The sequence below is a fragment of the Sus scrofa genome, chromosome 2, assembly GCF_054392235.1.
Source record: "Sus scrofa isolate SSC_HxYL_T2T_F1_AM1 chromosome 2, Sscrofa_HxYL_maternal_Yorkshire_Landrace_v2.0, whole genome shotgun sequence".
NCBI lineage: Eukaryota > Metazoa > Chordata > Mammalia > Artiodactyla > Suidae > Sus > Sus scrofa.
The window spans coordinates 121,896,153-121,919,557 of NC_139384.1; the positions used below are offsets into that span (position 1 = coordinate 121,896,153).

Genomic DNA, 23,405 nt, shown 5'->3' on the forward strand with positions numbered 1-23,405 from the left:
AAATATACAAACAGCTTATACAATTCAAGAGCAAAAAAGCCAACAACCCAATGGAAAAATGGGCAAAGGACCTGAATAGACATTTCTCCAAGCTAGATATACAGATGGCCGACAAGCTCTTGAAACAATGTTCAACATCACTTATTATTAGAGAAATGCAAATCAAAATTACTATGAGGTACCACCTCACACCAGTGAGAATGGCCATCATTAATATGTCCACAAATAACGAATGCTGGAGGGGGTATAGAGAAAAGGGAACCCTGCTGCACTGTTGGTGGGAATGCAAGCTAGCACAACCACTATGGAAAACAGTATGGAGGTACCTTAGAAAACTATACATAGAACAATCATATGACCCAGCAATCCCACTCTTGGGTATACATCTGGACAAAACTTTACTTGAAAAAGACACATGCACCTGCATGTTCACTGCAGCACTATTCACAATACCCAAGATATGGAAACAATCTAAATGTCCATCGTTGGATGATTGAATTAGGAAGATGTTGTGTTTATATACACAAAGGACTACTACTCATCCATAAAAAAGAACAAAATAATGCCATTTGCAGCCACATGGATGGAATTAGAGACTCTCATATTGAGTGAAGTAAGTCAGAAAGAAAAAAACAAATACCATATGATATTGCTTATATCTGGAATCTAATATATGGCACAAATGAACCTTTCCACAGGAAAGAAAGTCATGGACTTGGAGAACAGATTTGTGGTTGCCAAGGGAGAGGGGGAGGGAGTGGGATGGACTGGGAGTCTGGGGTTAATGGATGCAGACTGTTGCCTTTGGAATGGATGGACAATGAGATCCTGCTGTATAGCACTGGGAACTGTGTTTAATCACTTTGATGAATCTATAAATATATGTGTAACCAGGTCAACACACTGTATAGTAGAAAATTGAGAGAATACTGTAAACCATCTATAATGAATATATATATATATGTAAATAAAGGGCTAATATTTGAAAAGGAAGAAATGTATTAAAGAATAGTAGAAATTCCTGAAAATATTATTTTTTCTAGATTTGAGTCCCTCACATAAAATCAGAAAATGTTACTTCCGCAAGCCTTAGGCAAGACTAGTTGTTGTGCTTTCTTAGGTGGCAATATATTGAGTGGCTGGACTGAATGTTCCAGATCCAGAATCATATTTGTTGTGTTACACTAGATGGGAGGGCTGCCTCCAGGTGAAAAGAGTAAGCAAAGAATAAAATTAGTGTCCCTCATTTTAAGTCTACTGTGGACTCTGTCCTGGCCATCAGGGGAATTTTAGGGAGGCAGGGGAAGGGGGCAAACACATCTAGCAGAGAAGCCAGTCAATATTGAATTCTTTCCAGGAGCATATAACACAGTGAAATTTTGAAGCAGACAATAAATAAATAAATAAATAAATAAATGAAAGATAAAGGAAAGAAAAGAATGTGCACTTTCCAGTGACATTCTATGAGCACTTAAAATGACAAGACATAGCTAAATGTTCACAACATCCAACTACTTTCCAAGTAGGGTTTTTATTCACAAGTAGGAAGACCTTTTACAACAAATTGTAATATTCAGCTTGTAAATCACCAGTGGGAATGGAGAGATCTCCAGGTGAGGGTGGAGATGGTGATAATAAAGTGCTATGTTTGTTGACACTAGAATTCTAGCATTCTGTGTTATTTAGGCAGCTGTGTTAGTACATTAACCTCTCAAGTCACCTGGCTGACTTCAGGAATTAATCAAAGGTCAAAGAGAGCATGAATGTTCAAGTCCAAAGGCAGAGCTAACATGCTTGATAACATCTGGAAAAAGAGCAATTCCTAAAGTCAAACTGGACCAAACTAGGAGGATGGAGACAGAAGCATACTAGCCTAGCCAGATAGGAAGAAGATCAGAGGCCAGGAAAATCTTCTCAACTCTGAATAGTTGAGTATGGATGCAAATTTTTCCTCTGTGCTAATTAATCTATTTTATTGTTGTGCATTAATGTAGGCAAGGATTTATCCTTATCAAAAAAAATTGGAATTTTGTAGAACATAACAAAATATATAAATTGATATAATAAGGATGCTTGTTACCTCTTCATGACTCACCTGAATAATTACACTCTTTTCTGAAAATTAAAATAATAAGCAATTCAAACATACTTAGTTTCAGAATAGCTGGACCAGAAAAAAGTGTCAACATTCATTTGCTAGAAAGTAGGCAATGCTTTGCTGAGGTTTCCTGATCTCAGCATTTATTTCACAACAATACACAATTCCCAAGTGAAAGGAAAAACAAAACAAAATAAAACAACAGAAGTCATATTAAAACAGATGATTTAATCTAGAAAATGCCTTTGAGCAATTTCAAGTCTGCCATTCACAATAGGTATTTTTTAATTTACTTAATATGTACTAGTCTCTCACCACTTGTTGACTTTCAGTAAAAAAGACAACCCTTAACTTCCTTCCATACAGGACAGAATCTTATGTGAAGATTCATTTTGGTAGTTTTCTTTCTTCAAAGTTGAAACTACCTTGTCTGAATTGAACTTTTTATGTTGTGTCATTATGATATTTGGAGGATCATAGTACATAGAAATACAGCCAAATACATGGTGTACAGAGAAAATAATAAGAGGGAGCAATGAAGAAAAATTTGCTTCTATATTTCAAGAGGTTTTAATAAGTCTCATACTTTGTTGAAAACAGAAATTGATTTGGGGGATACAACATAGATTTTAAACTTTTTATTAAAGTAAAAATACATGGGTAATAAAATGCACATAAGTATAAATCCTGGTGAATTTTTTGCAAATCAAATCTCCCAGTTGTAACCAGCACATAGATCTTAGCTCAGATTCCCTTCCCTCCCTCTTTGATCAGCACGCCTAGCCTGATTTCTAATGCCATAAATTGGTTTTGCTTGCTTGCATATTTTGTTTTAATGGTGTTATGCTCTTTTGTGTCTGACTTCTTTGAAAACCTCTTTCATACTGCAGCTTGTTGTTTTAGATCATTCATTCTCATGCTGGGTGGTATTCCATTCCACTTGAGATCAGTTACTTTGCTGTTTCCAGATTTTTGCTATTGTCAATTCTGCTGTGAAGCTTCTGATCAATGACATTGGTGAATATTTGAGTACACTAATGTTGAAAAATATCTAGAAGTTGAATTGCTGGGTAATAGGGTAGGTGTATGTGTAAATTTATAAGAATCTTCCACAAAGTTCTCCTGAGTGAATTTGCCAAGTTTCACTTCTATGGTCTAAGTTATTTTACAGCCTCACTAACGCTTAGTACATTCCATCTTTTTAGCCTTAGCTATTCCGGTGAGTGTGCAGTGTTACTACATTGTATTTTTAACTGGAACTTCCATAATGAATAATGAAGACAAATGTATTCTCATAAGTTTATTAGCCATTTTGATTTTTCTTTTGTAAATTGTCTGGTGATGACATTTATCCAGTTTCTATTCAATTGTCTTTTTCATAATGATTAAAATGGATATCTTTTCATAATCTGGATTTTCATTCTTTGTCAGTTACATGTATTGTGAAAATTTCTCACTCCTGAGTTGCTTTTCCATTCCGATGATGAGTACTTTGAAGAACAGAAGTTCTTTTGTTCATTACAGACCAATCTATGTACTTTTTCTTTTATGACTAGAGTTTAGTGACCTATTTAAGAAATATTTGCCTACTTCAAGATCATGAGGTTAATTTCCCCTAAGTTGTTCTATTGGTCTAATTTTCATACTTAGACCTCAAATTTTATTGAAATTTTTTTTTAAAAAAAGAAAAATTCTCTTCCATTACTAAATGCAAATTTTACACACACATATACACACACATATACTTTATACACTTACATACATACATATTCTTTCATTCTCTTAACAAAATCTTTTATAGTGAATCTACATTTAATTTGTTCTTTAATAAAATACACTTCTTACTTTGGTATAGGTATGCTTTTAATAGCTGTGCAATTTGCACGGTACAGAAGAAAATAAGCATATCCTACCTTAGGTTTATTTTAAAGTCTTTTTTAAGAAGCACCAATAAACTATTTAACTCATTAAAATTCACTATTAAATAGCATATACCATTAAAAATGACAGAGCATTGCCGTAATTAAACAAAATTTTCTATTAAATTTAAAATTAGTAAAAACTATCTTCACTAAGTTTCCACACTTGGCCTATAGAAATGCTTATAAAATGCTTAACAAAAGTTAAGATTTGAAATTCTTTAAATCAGCAGGTATTTTCCTACTACAAAGCAAGGTTATATTTACCTTACCCTCAGTACTTTAAAATTTGTAAAATTATCAATTATTTAATATTTACTGTCAATTCAGACATTGGGATATTTATAAAGGTTGAAAATAAGGAATGAGTTGAACTTTGATTAATATAGCAACAGTTCTTCCCCTTAGAGAGATATTTCCTACATTAGTTGTATACATGTATGTGGGTATATGTATATATATGTATAAACATACATACACAAACACACAAAAGCATATATATATATAAAATTTCTGAGAAAGTTCACATATATATGTATATGGAAATAAACTTTATGAAAATTTTTTTAAATTCACCAAATCATACTTAACACACTTTTGCTACTATTACCCTGGGAAGGGAAACATCAGATAAAATAATCATAACAGAACTTATTCAAGCTTGCTTATTAGTGCACTTCCGCTAAAAGAGAAATTAAGAACTAATTTGAGAAACATCATTCTCCTTTAGTGTCATTAACTTTAATTTATTTCCTTTTTTATGTCAAGAAAATGTCAAGTGGCCCTAATTACATGTTAAAATAGAAATTCTAAACAGTGACCACTAGAAATCAGCCTATTATGCATGACTCTCATAAGGGGCCGTGCTCCTACATTCCTCTGTAGAATAACAGCAAGAAATACAGAGAGACTGAGATTGAGAGTAAGGGAGTAAGACAGACTATGATATTTTTTTCAAAACAATGAGTGCACTTTTCTTTTTTAAAAAAGGAATATCTTATTTTGACATAAATAAATGCATAGGAGGAGAGCAAGAATTACGGTATGATCCCCTTCTTAGAAAAGGTACACTATTCATATCTTTCTCCATCTATAAAATCCTTTGTTAATTTTGCTTTCCTCAAAGAATCCAAGTTGTTATAAATAGTATATCATTTAATTTCTATTATATCCTATAAAGAATAAAACAGTATGTTATGTTAAAAAGGAAAACTTTAATTAAACAATGATTAGCGTTACATTACCTTCTTAGATTCCTGTATTTTCAGGAGTATAAAAATAATAAGATACCTTTAGTGAGATCACAGAAGGTAGAATAGTTATTACTTTTACTTTCTTCATTTCTATGATGAAGAAAATCAGTCTTAAAGCAGTTAAGCAGCTTGTCCAAGATGGTACAGAGCCACCTAATGCCACAATTAACTACTTACTAGACCAACTTGTGGCCCTAGTGTCCTCTGCAGGACCTAACATACTAGACACTTAGTCTTATTTATGGCTGTGTTGCTACCCATCATGGCTAGTACAGTGACTGACACTAAAAAGGCATTCAGCATATATGTACATTCAGGACTTCATTGGCAACATTGGTGAATATAAATAGGTTTTCTTAAAGTACCTGTGCAACTCTACCAAGAATTGGAGCCAGCTTTTGTAAGATCAGAAACTTACACAATTTGTGAAGCCATTTTTGAGGAAAAAAAAAAAGTATACAAAATTATTAATATAATTGTGGAACAAAAAAGTTTATTTTGAAAAAGAATAATTAAATTACAAAACAAAAAAAAATGAAGGAGTATATTAGTTTCGTATTGTTGCTATAACACAGTACCACAAATTTAGTAGTTTAAAACCATGCAGTTTCATTCTCTTACAGTTCTGGAAAAGAGAAGTCTAAAATCAGTTTCATGCTAAAGTCAAGTGTCATCAGGGCCATAATCCTGAAGGTACTAGAGAAAAAACTGTGTATTTTTATATATATATATATTTAAACTTTTCCAGCTTCTTGAACTACATTTCATGTATTCCCTAACTTGTGGCCCTTTCCTTCAATCTCAAAGCCAACAGCAGAACAACTTGAGTCATCATATTTTGCTCTAGGTCAAATCTCACTCTCTGTCCCTTCTAAGCACCCTATTGATTGCATTTAGGTCCTATCTAGATAATTCGAGATAGCGTCCTCATCTGAAGATTCTTAACTATTCACATCTGCAAAATCTCTTCTGCCATATAAAGTAATGTACACAGTTTGAACATCTGTGTTTGAATACCTGTGTTTGAACTCATATATCTTTGAAGGTTATTATTCAACTTACCCTAAGGACATAAATTAAAATCATCACAAAAACTTAATAAATACATAATACTTACACGATTAACTCTCTTTCACACTATTAGAATACATTTTCCTTTTTTTTTTTTTTTAGCAACATGCTCTTTGATTCTTCATATAATGTTTTACAACACTTTTTTCTGCTCAGGGGATGGAAAAGTGACTCAACCTTTCTTCTAGTATAGTTAACCAAGACATGTCTTTTTATTATTTTTATTATCAATAGGTAGGATATCTAAAACATGTGATATCATACACAAATATATAATATTTTTAGGACAGAACCAGGTATGTGTCTTATAGATACAACCTATGGAATGGAGAAAATAGTTTCAAACAATGTAAGTGACAAGGGCTTAATCTCTAAAATATCAAAACAATTTATACAACAGCAAAAAAACCCCACAACAATCCAGTTGAAAAATGCACAAAAGACCTGAATAGACATTTCTCCAAAGAACTTCTGTTTTGATTCTGTGTTAACAGACTTAGTGTAACCAAATTTTATACGATTGATGTTGGGAGGTATTTTGCACAGACCAGTTTCTGGCTCCCATTCAGTTCTCCTCTACTGTCCAACACCTCCCATACCAGGCACCTTAGGACTCATCCCTACCACAATACCTCCTGGTCCTTTGTGACACAAGGCAATGTTGTTCAATCAACACTCTGAGCAGCAGTAGAAGTATTTCTAGAACCCATACCTACAGCTAACAATCACTCGGCCCTGTACAAAAGAAATGGGAAGCACATAACGTAATTAATCCTTTTAAAGATTAAAACTAAATATAATGCAAAACTGACTTTTGTTTAGCTGGATCCAAAAAATTCTCATGGTGCTATCAGTACACCATGACTCAAGGGGAAGTAAGAATAGGGGTGTAGTCAGAGTGGAAGGAAAGAGTGTTTTTAAGTGATTGTGGTTAAAATATCTTACTTCAACAAAATTTATAGAAACATATGGCCTTGTGAACCCACTGCCATGGCTCCTCCCAGGGCTTTGGCAGGGACCATGAAATGAGGAGCTCTCACTCTCAAGCTGCTTGGATTTGTAGGAATTCTGAGTCCCAACCTTGTAGGAAGTGCTTTCTTCATCCTAATAATGAGTCAATTTGTAACATAGCTTAAGAAACCTTCCCAAATCCCACTTTTAAATGGTTTATTTTAAAGTCCTCATCACTTTCTACCAAACTTGGTATACATGTGTTTTTTTTTTTTTTTTTTTTGTCTTTTTGTCTTTTCTAGGCTCACACCTGCGGCATATGGAGGTTCCCAGGCTAGGAGTCTAATCGGAGCTGCAGCCACCAGCCTACGCCAGAGCCACAGGAACGTGGGATCCAAGCCATGTCTGTGATGTACACCACAGCTCACGGCAACACCGGATCCTTAACCCGCTGAGCGAGGGCAGGGATTGAACCCGAAACCTCACGGTTGCTTGTCGGATTCATTGACCACTGAGCCACAACGGGAACTTCCATCTGCAATATTATTCATGGTTAGCACATGTATGAACCCCACTAATCTCAATGGGTGTCTACCTTTTGATTATGCTATGAAGTTTTCAAATAATTTTGGCTAGCCTCATTAATTTGAAATAACTGGGAAGACAGATACCTTTGAATCTGTGAGTTATATGCACTATAGAGACTTTCCTAAAGAAGTCTAAACTTTTGAGTTCCCATTGTGGTGCAGCAGAAACAAATCCGATTAGTAACTATGAGGTCACGGGTTTGATCCCTGGCCTCACTCAGTGGGCTAAGGATCCCGTGTTGCCATGAGATGTGGTGTAGTTTGCAAACACAGCTCGGATCCTACATTGTTGTGGCTGTGGCGTATGCCGGCAGCTGTAGCTCCAATTAGACCCCCTAGCCTGGGAACCTCCATATGCCAAAACATTCATAAGATCTGTATGAGAAATCTACAAAACTCTGCTGAATGAACTCAAAGAATAAATATGTAGATAAAACAAACTTTCATGTTCATGAGTAAGAAGAACCAATGTTGTCAATATGTCAGTTCTTCCTAACTTGATCTACAAACTCAATGCAGTCCCACAAATCTCAGCAAGTTATTTTGTAGATATCTTCAAACTTATTTTATATTAATATAAGGAGGCCAAAGATGCAACACAATATTGTAAGAAAAAAGCATTTTAGAGGACAGATTATTCTACTTTAAGGCTTACTATAAAACTACCATAATAATGACCATGTAGTATTGACTGGTGAAAGAATAGAAAAAATACTAATGGAACAGATTACAGAGTCCAGAAATAAACCCCCATAAATGAAGTTACTTTGACAAAAGAATAAAGGCAATACAATGGAGCAACGATTGTATTTTCAGTAAATGATGCTGGAACAGATGGACAACTACTTGCAAAAAAAAAAGAATGGATCTGGACATAGACTTTACAACTTTCATAAAAATTATCTCAAAATAAATCATCAATCTCTATGCAAAAATACAAAATTATAAAACTTATAGAAAATAACATTTGAGAAAACCTAGATAACCTTGGGTATAGCAATGCCTTTTAGATACAACAACAAAGGGATGATCAAAGAACATAGGAATTGATAGTATGCACTTCATTAGAATTAAAAAAAATTATATTCTGCAAAAGACAATGTCAAAAGAATAAGAAGAAAAGCCATAGACTGTGAGAAAACATTTTCAAAAGACACATCTTATAAGGGACTATTATGTAAAACAGACAAAGAACTCTTAAAATTCCATAATATGAAAACAACCCAATTAAAGAAATGAACCAAAGTCCTTAATAAGTAACCTCATCAAAGAAGAGATACAGTCAGCAAGAAAAAAATATGAAAAATGCTCCACATATGTCATTAGGAAAATGTAAATTACAATAACAATAGGATACTACTACACTCCCATTGTAATGTACAAAATCCAGAACATGAAGAATGCCAAATGCTGGCAAGGACATGGAGCAACAGAAACTCTTGTTCATTGCTGATAGGAACTTAAAATGTTATGTCCGCTTTAGAAAATAATTTCATATTTTCTTAAAAACTAAACATACTATTACATATGATCTAGTAATCATACTCCTTGGTATCTACTGAAAGGAGATGTAAACATATGTCCACACAAAAAGCTGTATGTGGCTGTTTACAGCAGTTTTGTTTTTGTTTTTTTTTCTTTTGTCTTCTTTTTTAGGGCCACATCCGTGGTATATGGAGGTTCCCAGGCTAGGGGTCTAATCAGAGCTATAGCCGCCAGCCTATGCCACAGCTACAGCAACACGGGATCTGAGCTGCCTCTGCGACCTACACCACAGCTCACAGCAACGCTGGATCCTTCACCCACTAAGCGAGGCCAGGGATCGAACCCGCCACCTCATGGTTCCTAGTCTCATTCGTTTCCACTGTGCCACAATGGGAACTCCTATAGCAGTTTTTATTATAATTGCCAAAACCTAGAAACAATCGAGATGCAGATGAATGGATAAGTAAACCATAGTACATCCAGACAGTAGAATATCATTCAGTGGAAAAAGAAATGAGTTACCAAGTCAAGAAAAAACATGGAGGAGACTTAAATGCATATTACTATGGAAGCTAATTTGGAAATACTTTGTCTTATAAAATACCAACTACATAACATTCTGAAAAAAAAGGCAAAACTTTAGAGTAAACCAATCAGTATTACTGAGATTTGGGATGGGTGGGTGTGAGAGATAAATAGACACAGGATTCTTAGGGCAATAAAAATACTCTCTGTAATGTTATAATAATGGCTATGAGTCATTATATGTTTTTTCAAACTCATGAGAATGCACAACATAAATAACGGAACTCTAAGGTAAACTATGAACTTTAGGTTGTTATGATGTGTCAATATAAAAACACTCTTGCTAAAAAATGTACAGTTCTGTGAATAATGTTAACAATTAAAGGAGATATGCATGTTTAGGAGCAATAGATAAATGGGATAAGTCTTTACCTTCCTCTTAATTTCACTGTAAACTTAAAAATGCTCTAAAAATAAAATAAAGCCCACAAACAAAAAAATGGAAAAGATTATTCAAGACTTATGAGACAACTACCAAAAAGGGTATTACGCAGGTAATAGGAATAGGAGAAGAAGAAAAAAAGAAAATAGAGAAACAAATATTTAAAATAATAATGACTAAAAATTTATCCCAAACTGTCAAACACTAGCATTTTTGACAAAAAAAAAATTTAAATGCATAAAATTAAGGGATAGTGAATATTAAGATGTATTTCAAGTAGGTAAAGGGCATGATAGGCAAGAAAATAATGGGATGCTTTAAAATAATAAAATAAAAATAGTTCCAATTTATAATGGCAATATCAGATTTAAAAAGCTTTATCTGTTGGATCATTGGCAAAGATTTTCTCCCATTCTGTGGGTTGTGTTTTCATTTTCTTAATGGTTTCCTTTGCTGTGCAAAAGCTTTTGAGTTTGATTAGGTCCCACTCGTTTATTTGTGTCATTATTGTCATCATTCTAGGAAGTGGATCAAACAAGATGTTGCTGTGATTTATGTCAAAGAGTGTTCTGCCTATGTTTTCCTCTAGGAGTTTCATAGTGTCTGGCCTTATATTTAGTTCTTTAATCCACTTTGAGTGTATTTTTGTATATGGTGTGAGACAGTGTTCTACTTTCATTCCTTTACATGTAGCTTACCAGTTTCCAAGCGCCATTTATTGAAGAGGCTATCTTCCTTCCACTGTGTTCTGTCCTCCTTTGTCATAGATTAGTTGTCCATAGGTACTTGGGTTTAATCTAGGCTTTCTATCCTGTTCCATTGGTCTATATGTCTGTTTTTGTGCCAGTACCATGTTGTTTTTATGACTGTAGCTTTGTGGTATTGTCTAAAGTCAGGAAGCTTGATTCCTCCATTAGATACATGCACCCCTATGTTCACACCAAGTGCTATTCACAATAGCCAAGACATGGAAACAACCTAAATGTCCATCTACAGATGAATGGCTTAAGAAGATGTGGTACATATATACAATGGAATATTACTCAGCCATTAAAAAAACAACCTAATGCCACTTGCAGCAATGTGGATGGATCTAGAGACTCTCATATTAAGTAAAGTAAGTCAGAAAGAAAAAGATAAATAACATATGATATCACTTATTTGTACAATTTAAAATATGGAATAGATGATCTTATCTAAAAATAACAAACAAATAAAGCAAAAACAGAAACAGATCATGGCCAAGAAAAGAATACTTGGGGTTCACAAGTGGGAAAGGGGAGGGAATGGGATGGATGGGCATATGGGGGGATTTTTGGATGCAAACTGTTATATTTGGAATGGGTGGGCAATGGGATCCTACTGTATGTCACAGGGAAATGTGTGTTATTGGGTCACTTTATTATGCAACAGAACTTGACAAAACATTGTAAATCAACTGTACTATAATAATAATAATAATAATAATAAGAAGAAGATGAAATGAAAAGCTTTAATCCAAAGTCTAACATTTAGTATTTAAACTAGAATTGAATGTTCTAATACATTGTAGAAAATTTACCTTTCCTACCACCCATTTTTTAAGGCTCTGTAAAGAAGTTAGTCAAGTTTAAAATATTGTGAGAGAAAATTAAATTTGATCAATCAATTGGGAAGAAAAATAATTTTTGTAGAAGATGAATAGGATACAAATTATGAAGATTTTTCACAAGAAACAAAATTTCACCTTTATTTCCTCCTATTTTTGATTTTGTGATGTGGTGACCAAAAGTGATAGGAGTGTGTTTATGCAACCTAGTTGTTGTGTACTAGCCCTTTTTTTCCCTCTCTCTATTTAATATTTCAAGTCCCATTTGTGTAGTTATAATGATACAAAGATAGCTTTCCATTAATTTATATTTCATTCCTTCAAATACCTGTAAAGTGAAAATCCATTATAACATTTCGTTAACTTAACTAAGCATAATTTAATGTTAATATACAAAAAATTTCTCAGTTCACTTCATTCCTTGATAAAGTAAGCGGAACTATCTATTGACATAATGGATTTGTAAAGTGTTTAACCCTGTTTACCTAATATACATTATTTTTTTCTTTTTTTAGGGCTGTACCAGAGTCATATGGAAGTTCCAAGGCTAGGGGTCCAATTGGAGCTGCAGCTGCCAACCTATGCCACAGCCACGGCAATGCCAGATCCGAGCCTAGTCTAAACTCTACACCACAACTCATATCAATGCTGGATACTTAATCCACTGAGCGAGGCCGGGGATCAAACCTGCATCCTCTTGGATTCTAGTCAGATTTTTATCCCCCTGAGCCACAATGGGAACTCCCACCTAATATATAGTCTATTACTCATGAAAGCTGACAGTAAAATTAAAAATTGACATTTATTTGGAAACATGCTGATTTAGGTATGTGTAGTGTGTATTAAAATAAAAACTTAATTACTTTATTCTTCACAATTTATTGTTACAAAGTCATGCCTTAATTTTATACATACTCAAATAGAATTAAGAAATATTACTTAAATAATATAGCTAAAAAATGCCCATTATGAAGAAATATTAAGATTAAAACTTCACTGTTTTTATTTATTTATTTGTTTGTTTATTTATTTATTTATTTATTTTCTTTTTGTCCTTTAGGGTTGCGCCTGAAGCATATGGAGGGTCCCAGGCTAGGGGTCTAATGGGTGCTATACCTGACGGCCCACGCCAGAGCCACTGCAACACCAGATCCGAGCCATATCTGTGACCCACACCAGAACTCACTGCAACGCTGGATCCTTAACCCACAACCACAGCCAGGGATCAAACCCACAACCTCATGGTTCCTAGTTGGATTCGTTTCTGCTGTGCCACAACGGGAACTCCTAAAACTTCACTGTTATTTTTAATCATAATTATAACAATAAAATGTGAGGATGAATTTAAAATTTGTATTCAAAATAACTATCTTATTGTTTGGTTTGTAGGTAATACATTGCATTGTTATTAGAGCATTTGAACGGTAATGAGGTATTCATTAAGACACTGGAAAAAATGGCTTCTAAATTATGTGGCTTTTTTTCAGTGTTGCATAAAATTACTAATAATATTAGGACTACAAATAATTTGTGGAAAGTTTAGGTTTGTTAATCTAGTCTAGATTAAAGATAATATAGTTAGAGTTCAAAGTTAAAAAACTGAAATCTGAAATATATTGATATTTATAAGGTGAAGACATTTACGTTGGTTAATGCTGAGTTACATCAAAAATATTTTAAGTATTATGCTCTGTCTTGGTTTTGTAGCTTGTTTTAAGAACAATATCATCATAGTCCAGTGACATAAAAAGCAAGTAAAATGTAGTGTCTTTGGCAAATTCATTTGAATTATTACAACATAACTACAAATTATTTTCCTATTCCAAATCTTATTAAGCAAGTTGACTTCATAACCTCCAAACATGATTTTATTTTATTTTTAAGAACTCATTTTATCATAAAGGAAATATAGATTATACCCTTGTTAATTCATCTAAAACATGCTATTCTAGACACAGGATTTACAAAGGCAACCTTAGACAATATTGCTTGTTTCATGTGAAGAGAAACATTATAAATCACAAAAACTTTATGAACAGAACTTTATTTTAAAAGACTTTTTCTATAAGTCACATAATATTAAAAAATCATGACTCTCTAATTTGATTATCCAAAATAGGTTAATTTCTGCTCTTGAATTTAATATGTACAAACGCATCAAAATTTCATCAATGACTACAGTTTGGATACACTAAACATTCCTATGAAGCCATGGCATACCGAAAAGAAAATTTATAAAGTTCCAAATTTGGCATGTTAGCAGAAGGCAACTAGATTAAACACAGAAAAATGCTCAAAAATAAAAATAATATTTAAAAATTAGTTGTGATGCCCATATACACTTTGAAATTCACATGCAAATGTTTAACTTTTCAAATATTTCAAAGTCTAGAAATTCTCCTTTAGGGAGCAAATTAATGCTGTTTAAAATTTAAGGCAAATGATAATACTCAAGCATAGAAATAACAGAAAAGTCAACAGAAAACTTAGCATATGCTCCTGAGAAGTTTGCTTTTTCATTTTAGACGTTTTCATAATTTTCGTTGCTAACATACTTTGCTTTTGGTAGATTCAAAGCTTTTACAAAATGTAAAATAATAACATTTATCTAGTATATTTTGTTTTTCTCATTTCAAATATATTTCAATATTCTATTTCTAAGATAATTATACAATATCCTAAACACCTAATAATAGCATAAACCTGAACCTAGTTCTCATTTTCTTTAAATCACATTTATGAATCTTATTTTAATTAAGAAATGCTTTTTGTTGACTGATACTTGTATCAAATATAACTACCAAAAAAGCATCAAGGCAATGCAAATATAAATAACATATAGAAAGTGATTAATGTAAAAGCCAAAAGAAACACATTAAAAACATAAAGTAAAACAGAAAGAAAAAGAATGTTTTTAAAATCTTGTTTAAGGACCTTTACAGAAATTAAAATGTTGAATAAAATAGCAACTTTTAGCTTTCCTTTTTGCAAATATCAAATTTCCCAGGGCAGCGGGGGAAACTCAGTATATTTGGAAATCTTATATATTATTAGCAAGTAGGTCATTAGCAAGAGAAGGAAATTTATTTCTCACTTTCTGCCTTACATGGAAACTGGAATATATATACTCAGACATACAAACACATATACACACACATATAACTACATATACATATGCTGTTGGATACACACACACATACAAATCACAATATTTACATTCAGATGATGAAATATTTCACAACTATCTGAATCTTTGAACATGTAAGGTTTTCCTATATATTATATACATAGTAAAGTATTAATCAAACTGATACAGTAAGTAAGTGCAATTTTTGACAGTTTAAAGCCTCATTTCTGAGGGGGGAAAAAAAACAAACAGTTCTTTCTATAATCTTGAATCTTAAAAGATCTTCCTCATATCTTCCTCAAGTCTTCCCTTCTGATGAGAAATGCCACCAGGTTGACTAAATCTGTTTATCTACACTTATTCAAATGTAGCTAGTGTGAATCTTATGGTGTAGGTTATTTGGTCAAGGTTTTATGGTAGAACATTAATTTCTCTAGTTGAGATCCTTGACTTTCCAGTGAATGGACCTGGTGTTTAACCCCATAAGAACATTTTTATGCTTTCTTATTGCTGCAAATAATGTTCCATGTTATTTCACAAGTCATTCTTTAAAGGAATATATCCCTTCCACTTATCTATGGTGATTTTTTAAAAGGTAGTCAATTTAAACGTTTGAATGCAGTGTGAAAAACAAAATAATTTGATTCTACTAGACTTAACTTTCAATTCTAAGCAATTGATATATAACCTACCCTTCAAATGAAAGGATAAATTTAACTATGTGGAATATTTCTCTTTAAGTTCATATCTTAAGACACATTGTAATTACCTTAAAAGCATTGTTATGAATTTCCTGGATCCCGATAAGACACACACACACACACATACACACACACACACACACACACACATACACCCCCAAATCCTTTGTTTTGCTATGATATACACACACAACTTTAAACAAGGTATTTAGTTTGATAAAATCTATTATTGCCCACATTATTTTATTAAGACAGTTGAATATTGTTTTAGATTTTATCAAATCTATCATTATTTTGCTTAGGATTTAATCATTTCCTGATATGGGAGATCTGACAGATAACTCCTCAAGCTGTATTTACGGGAGTACTTTTCAGTATAGATCAAACTTCTGAGAGAAAGACAACAGTCTGAATGACCAACAAAGTATTCTCAGACACTAAGTGTATTGCAATACCTTGAAAATATCTGTTCAAAATTTGTCTAATCTAATGAAAAAACCTCTTTAGGTATTTTGGAAATCTTAGTCACAGTGGTTTGGTTTCAGGGGCTGCATATTAGACACTATTATCAATTTAATTTTGCACATACTGATGGAATATTTAGCACATACGATTTACTTTGAATTGGCCAAAAAGGCATCTATCAAAATGTAAAATAATTTACTGTACAGTTATTATTTTTCCTTTTCTATATACCAGAAGTTCCTTTAAAAGTAACTGTCATTGGACAGCAATAGCAAGCACTTGATTCTTCCTGTTGCCATTAAAGCATTTTTTAATATGTACTTCTAAAGCCAGTTTTTAGCATTTGCAAATCCATCACTTGCTTCTGAAAAGAATTACCTCCAAAAAAACAATTACTATTTTTCTTATCTCAAACGAAAACCCAAACAATCTCTCAAATGAAAATATAACTTTAGGAAATATTGCAAATATTTTGAAATGTTAAATTGAAACCTATAATTCAGTAGTAACTTAACTGAAAAATACTCTCATCAAATGTATGTATCACATATCCTTGACAAAGAGTTTTGCTTCAGATAGTTCACCTGATGATATGGAAGAATTGTAAAGCTGATATTTTTAATTTAACAGTGTGTTCTCACATGCATGAAACTACAGTAAATAAAACAGAATAATTTAAGATATGTGATAATGAGGAGAACTGTAGTGATAGTTTTAAATGTCAAATGTAAATTTGAAGATTGAAAACAAATTTCCTACAGAGAAATTTACCAAACATTTGTCAACCATTAAATCAATGTAAAATGTACAAATCTGATAGAAAACAGCAAAAGAGAAGACTATGTCATTTTGTTAAAAAGAGTTTGATAGGATTATATGATCTTGTTATTAAATGTTCTTTTTCTGTTATATTTTTATCATTGTAAGTTTCTCAAATATTTTAGCAAATAAATGTTTAGGTTTCCAGCTTCAACAGCATTTAATTTTTTGTTGAAAATGAACATTTCAATTTTCCTAAACTATAAGAAGAAACAGTCTCTTCTTTTAGGATCCATAGATATTTTTAAAAAGGAAGATCATGATAAATTACTTCTACTCTGAAAATTGTTTTCATATTTGTAGAAAACCAAGATGTTCATACTGAGAGAATAAAGAAAACATGTAAAAACAATGTCTTATGGAATATAGAGTCTTGGATTTTAATCAACTTTTTTTTTCAAAGAGGAGGAAATTGTTTTTCAACATGATCAAGAGGAGAGGAAGGTAAGTCTTCTGTCGTCTTCTTTTTTTTTTTTTTTTGCACCCACAATTGTGGAATTCAACTAGGTTGTTTCTAACGTAATTCTTCTTTCATTTGGCATTTCTGTATCATAATCTAAAAAAATAGGAAACTATATCAACATATTGTTAATAAACATTAATAGTATGTTAACCTCCTGTTAACTCATTACGAACACTACCCCTTAAAGCCTTAAGCAAATAAATGAAAAAATACCATAAACAAATTTATAATATCCTCTATAATTCACTTTGATTGAAAGCCTCTCCAATATATATTATTCACGTAAACATTTGTTAGGGAGACTACATAATTATCTTGCGTCAACTGGGAATTTATTATTCATATATAAATTTGTTAGAGGAATTAGCTATATAATTACCCTATTAACTAGGTGACTATTATTCTTACTGAATTGTAAAGTAGTTTACAAATATAGATTATATGTGATCTCTGGCAAGTAATTTAACTTTTTTTTTTTTTTTTTTCGCTTTTTAGGGCTGCACCCAGGGCATTTGGAAGTTCCCAGGCTAAGGGTCGAAATCCAAGCTACAGCTGCCGGCCTACACCACAGCCTCAACAACACAGGATCTGAGCTCTGTCTGCCACTTAACACCATGCCTCACTGGTAATGCCAGTTCCTCAACCCACTGAGGGAGGCCAGGGATGGAACCCACATCCTCATGGATACTCGCTGGATTCTGTTTCGCTGCACCACAACAGATACTCCCAATTTAGCCATTCTTATTGATGAAATTTCCTTATCTGTAAAATGGAAAGAGACATAGTACCTTCCGAAAGCTACATAGATCAATATATGTCAATTAGCTGGTTCTTTTTTTTTTTTTTTTTATAGATACAGCCACACCTGTGGTATATGGAAGTTCCTGGGCCAAAGGCTGAATTTGGATCGACCTACGCACAGCCACAGCAGTACTGGATCCCAGCCACATCTGTGACCTAGCTACAGCTTATGGCAATGCCTGATCCTTAACCCACTGAAGGAGGTCAGGAATCAAACCCACATCCTTAGAGAGAGAACATCAAGTCCTTAACCTGCTGAGCCACAAGAGGAACTACCTATTAGCTGGTTCCTTTGTCATTAAACTAGTAAGAAATATACATTTTAAACTGATTAATATGAAGAAATGGCACCTAGTAATTTCCTATAGAAATTATCTGGAGTTATATAAAAGATTGATATGATTAAATCTAGTTGAAAATTAGCATCTTGGTTTGTTTTTGGTTTGTATGTTTTAACATAAAGTAAGCCTGGGAAATCAGAACATTTATGCTATTTGCAAATCTGAAAAAAATCTTAGGGATAAAAAAATGTAAATTATTTCAAAGGTTCTATTATTATGAAAAGAAAAATTTCCATTATTTTTCCTAGGTTTAAAGCAAGATTTTATCCTCAACCTCTATATGAAAGGGAAATAATATTTAGGACATACAAAATGATGTGTAGTAATGTCAAATTGATTTTGTTGCTGGGCAACTCTTGCCTGAAATCTTGCTTTGCTGTTTATATTTTATTCTTAATTCTCCAGGTTATTTTAGGGTTGTCTTCCTAGGATAAGTGGCTTTTCGAGTTAGTGACAAATTGCTGCAGATGGAGAGACAAATTACTGCCACACTGTTGTTATCTCTTAATTGACCAGTAACAGGGGCTATATCATCATGTTCCTAGACACATGGCTTCTTCTGTGACCAGAATATATATAACAGTTGCAGCAGTGCCCTTACATAGAAAATATCCAATTAACTTTTTCCATTCAATGTCAGTCATAAATTCTCTTTTCTGTCTGAACACTTTTGTTTCAGTCCTACTTGGCAATACTGGTGAGAGGGTGGTGGTGGTGGAAAAGTTAGGTAGGACAAATGACCGAAATAACTGGGAAACCTACCTCCTTTTTGAGATTGAACCAGGCACTTTAAGGTACTTGGGGTGCATGGTAATAGTTGTCTTCTACTCTGCACAATGGCTCAGGTTTCTTTCTAGATTTACAAAGCAAATAAAATTACTATTGGTTCTCTGATGCGGCTGTAAAGCTAAACTTGGAAATGATAATCTCACCAAGGCTCAGCCTTTTCTTCTGCCTTTAGGCAGAGTCTCTTATCAATTTCTGAGACTATTCCTCAGGCCCATAAGAAAGAGCATTTTTATTAAATTAGTTAAAAGGTTCCTCAGTGAAAGCTCTAGGAAAATGGTTTTAAATTTCACTTTCATGAAACTTTAATCTATTTTTCCAAAACAGGGCTGCAGTGATGGAATACTCATGCAGAGACTCAAGCCTTCACAATGGAGTCCCTGTTCTGAACTCGATTTGTCAATCATTTATCTATAATTAACACAACTAATAACAATTAAATTAACAATTACAAGCTCACAATGATATTTCTGTATCTGTAATGCAATTTTCTGAGAGGGGCTACAGTTGATTCACACACTGATGAAGCTAAAAACTGGTTCTTCTCTGGAATATTCAATTAGAAGAACAGCCAAAATAAGCTTCAAGCTGTCTGAGGCCTCAAGCTGAAGCCTCTGGCATTAAGTCATAGGATAGGATTAAAAACTTTAAAGCAGCCTCATTCAGGAGGGAAGTGGTTTTTACATACGTTAGCATTTTTTTTTATTACAAACAATGACGTAATTTTCGTAAAATGTAGAGCAAAATGGATTTGTTTCACATGTATGGTGACTACATTCCCAGGCAAAATAAGTATCTGTATTTGACTATCTACTTCATTCTAATCAATTCATTAGATTACTCTTAAAAAAATTCAAATAGTATACATAACTTTGAAGAAAAAAACTTCATCCCAAAAAACTGTTCAAGACAATCTCTAATAATATTTTTTTCATACAAAGTCTGAAATAGAGTTAATTAAAGTTTGGTTTGCTAGTACATATATTATAATAACATGTTAATTATTGAGAAAGAAAAAAGTGACTTCTGACATCCAGGAGCTGTCCTGGTAATATCAGCTAGGCTTTGGTGTTACTATGAACTTTCCTGGGACTTCCAGCTAAATGTGAATGTTGTCCTTTTGAACATAAATAATTTCCAAGAACATCAGCATCACACAGGTCACTCTGACCATGAATCCAAACAAAAATAGTATCAATATGCAGTCATGTCTGAATACGAATAAAACAATAATATTATTGAGGCACAAAATAACAAACATCTCCCATTATTCCTTGTTTATAAATTATACATGCATTTCTCATTACTAATCATCCTTTTCATTACTCAAGATTTCAAAATACCTGGTCATAGACTTACTGGGATGTTTGACAACATACAATCTGGAACAAGTCTCCACTTCCTTAAATCTTCTCTTAAATCTTCTAACATGTTCTTACTGAGACTCCCCTCAGCTCCCTAATTCATTCATTGCTGCAATGAATAATGAACCTGACTTGTTAATCTATAGGTGTGTTTCAGGTGGTTTTGTCTAGAAGTCATTGCCAGGACATCATTTGGAATTTGGAACTTTGTAACAGGACACCTGTTACACTACAACTATTGATGTGGCACTGCAACTTTTCTCTGAATAAATAAACAGACCTATGAATAAAACTATGACAGACTAAATTTAGTGAGACAGCTTTTTGGGAAAAAACAATGATCATAAGCAGTAAATGAGTTGATTAATTTTTTGAGATATGTTTTAAATTGGTTCTCTATTTCTTGGATCACGTTGGATTATGCTCTAATTGTTGTGGTCTACAGAAAATTTTCCCACATGTGGCTATACACTCTGTTAAGGTAAACAAGTGTGCGTATATCACTATGAATATAGCCACATTGTGAGCACAATATGAAGGTTTAAAAAAACAGAGATGGCAAGGGTTGAATGAATGCTTTAAGTCTTTGATTCAAGATTTGCTATAATACACACTTTGGCATTCTTCACTACTCTCATTCTCTTAATCAAATACAAACCATTAAATACTAATGAATTCTGGAAAATGATAACGTTCTAATACAGTTTTTAAATTAAAAGTTTCATGTTGTAGTGAACTAGAGATTGGCCCTGCCTCTACAGAGATTGAATAATGAGCCTCTGCCACTGCCAACCCTCACCATCCTCTGAAAGGAGTTCAGGGTGAGAATTGGGAGTGAGGCAATTTTTGGCTCTGGAAAAACTGGCAGAACAGGTCTTTATATAGTTAGATATTTTTAGAAGAGGATTTTATGAGCCCATTTCTTGCATCTCCTTATATCTAGAAAGGCACTATAATCCTTCATGGTGATGTCTGCGGCTTGTGACTAGCAATATAACCTTCAGGGGACTAACAGGAACCTTCTGTAAAAATGTGTACTTGGTTGTACGTACATTCCCCCTTCAACAAAATCACATACATACTAATAATCACCCCTATCTTTTTGGAGCAGTTTTTAAGAGCTATATAAAATGTTGCCTCCCAGGCTATAGTCCTCATTTTGCCCCAAATAAAACTTAACCCTCAATTTTAGGTTGTGCATATATTTTTTTAAGTTGACAGTATGAGAGTATATACAAAACAAATAAATTGAAATAAAAATAAATTTCAGAGAAGATTAAAATCAATCTGATGATTTATATGTAATGAGAAAGCAACATAATTAAGAGATTCAAGAAAAATATGTATTTTTAGTCATTATACTAAATATTATCAATTTCCATTTTGTGGTCTAATACAGAAAAAAAATGGGAACATGAATAATTCTTGTAGTATTTTCCAAGTTTATAGAACAAAATTTGTGGAACAAAATCTTTGCAAGTTTTCCCATAGTTGATAATACATAACTCTTTTCAAATTTTATCTTCCAAATTGCATTTTTTTGGCATTTAATTATAAGTGAATGTAAAGAGAAGTGTTCAGACATCTGGCATTGATCAGTAAGCAACCCAAAGTAGCTATTTCACAAGAAAGTATAAAAATCCTCAGTAAGGAAGCAATAATAATACAAAATGCAAATACAAAATTTTCAAATAATAAAAAATTTCAAATAATACAAAATAATAATACACAAAATTTGTGCTGAGGAAGGTTTTTCAAATAAAATAAAATCCCTGCTAAGCAAAGGTCCACCAAACTAGTTTGAATATGTGCGTATTTTTAAAATCAGCCTTTGTAGCCAGTTTAAGCTACATTTCAATTACAAATAACTGTAACAAATTTACATGAGTAAAACTGAATGTGTGGTAAAGAATAAAAATTATTTTATCTAGGATTGGAGAAAAGTAAATATTTTTCTATTTTTTCTTATTTTTCAAATTTAATATTACATTTGTAGAAAATAAAACTACGCATGACACTTTGTCTGCCACAACTGAAATACTCCACACATGTAAGACATACATATCCACTCAATGGACTTTATTTTTGCTAGAGATTTTGTAAAGCTGGCAATAACATTCAGTCTGTTACAAGTTAACTGCTATCTTTTTTTTTCTGTAAATAAGACTACTAGCAATTTTCAGAGTCTGTTTTTAGCAAGATAATCTATTGAAAACTAGATGTTGTTTCAAAGGAAGTTAGGATTTTGCAACTTCTACTCTTATCAATGAGCAGGAGCCACTAAGAGACAAAGATCTGAAAATGAAATATGAGAGGCTTCAAATAGATCAGCTGAATAAACTGTATTATTGATTTTTAAAGCTTTTTTATTATCATTTTGGTCAGTTTATATGGTATTCTGAAACTGTTTTTGCTAATACTATAAAAATTCACTTCAAGAGCATGATAGAAAGTCAGTAATACTTTAAGACTTTTATCACATTAGTAACTTTCTTATGATATTAAAAATTCAATAAAGGACAGAAAAGTCACTGATCCTATAGCTAAATTGCTAATATAATGCAGCACTTACCACTATGACATGAAATATGCATTTTACTCTGATACTTTAAAGCTTTC

General features: G+C 32.8%; 1 long non-coding RNA gene across 5 annotated transcripts in view; it reads right to left on the reverse strand.

Annotated features, from left to right (window-relative positions):
- LOC146405666 (uncharacterized) overlaps positions 1-23,405 on the reverse strand; it is a 435,623-nt gene that overhangs the window by 88,250 nt on the left and 323,968 nt on the right. Inside the window, exons 4-5 of one of the 5 annotated variants that reach the window (XR_014838471.1) lie at positions 19,399-19,489; positions 13,946-17,587 (exon numbers count right to left, since the gene is read on the reverse strand). The exons of 3 other annotated variants lie outside the window; for them this stretch is intronic. This is a non-coding gene — a long non-coding RNA (uncharacterized LOC146405666). Of the gene's footprint in view, positions 1-13,945; positions 17,588-19,398; positions 19,490-23,405 lie in introns of those variants that run through there. One more of the 5 variants, XR_014838474.1, reaches the window with a different exon arrangement.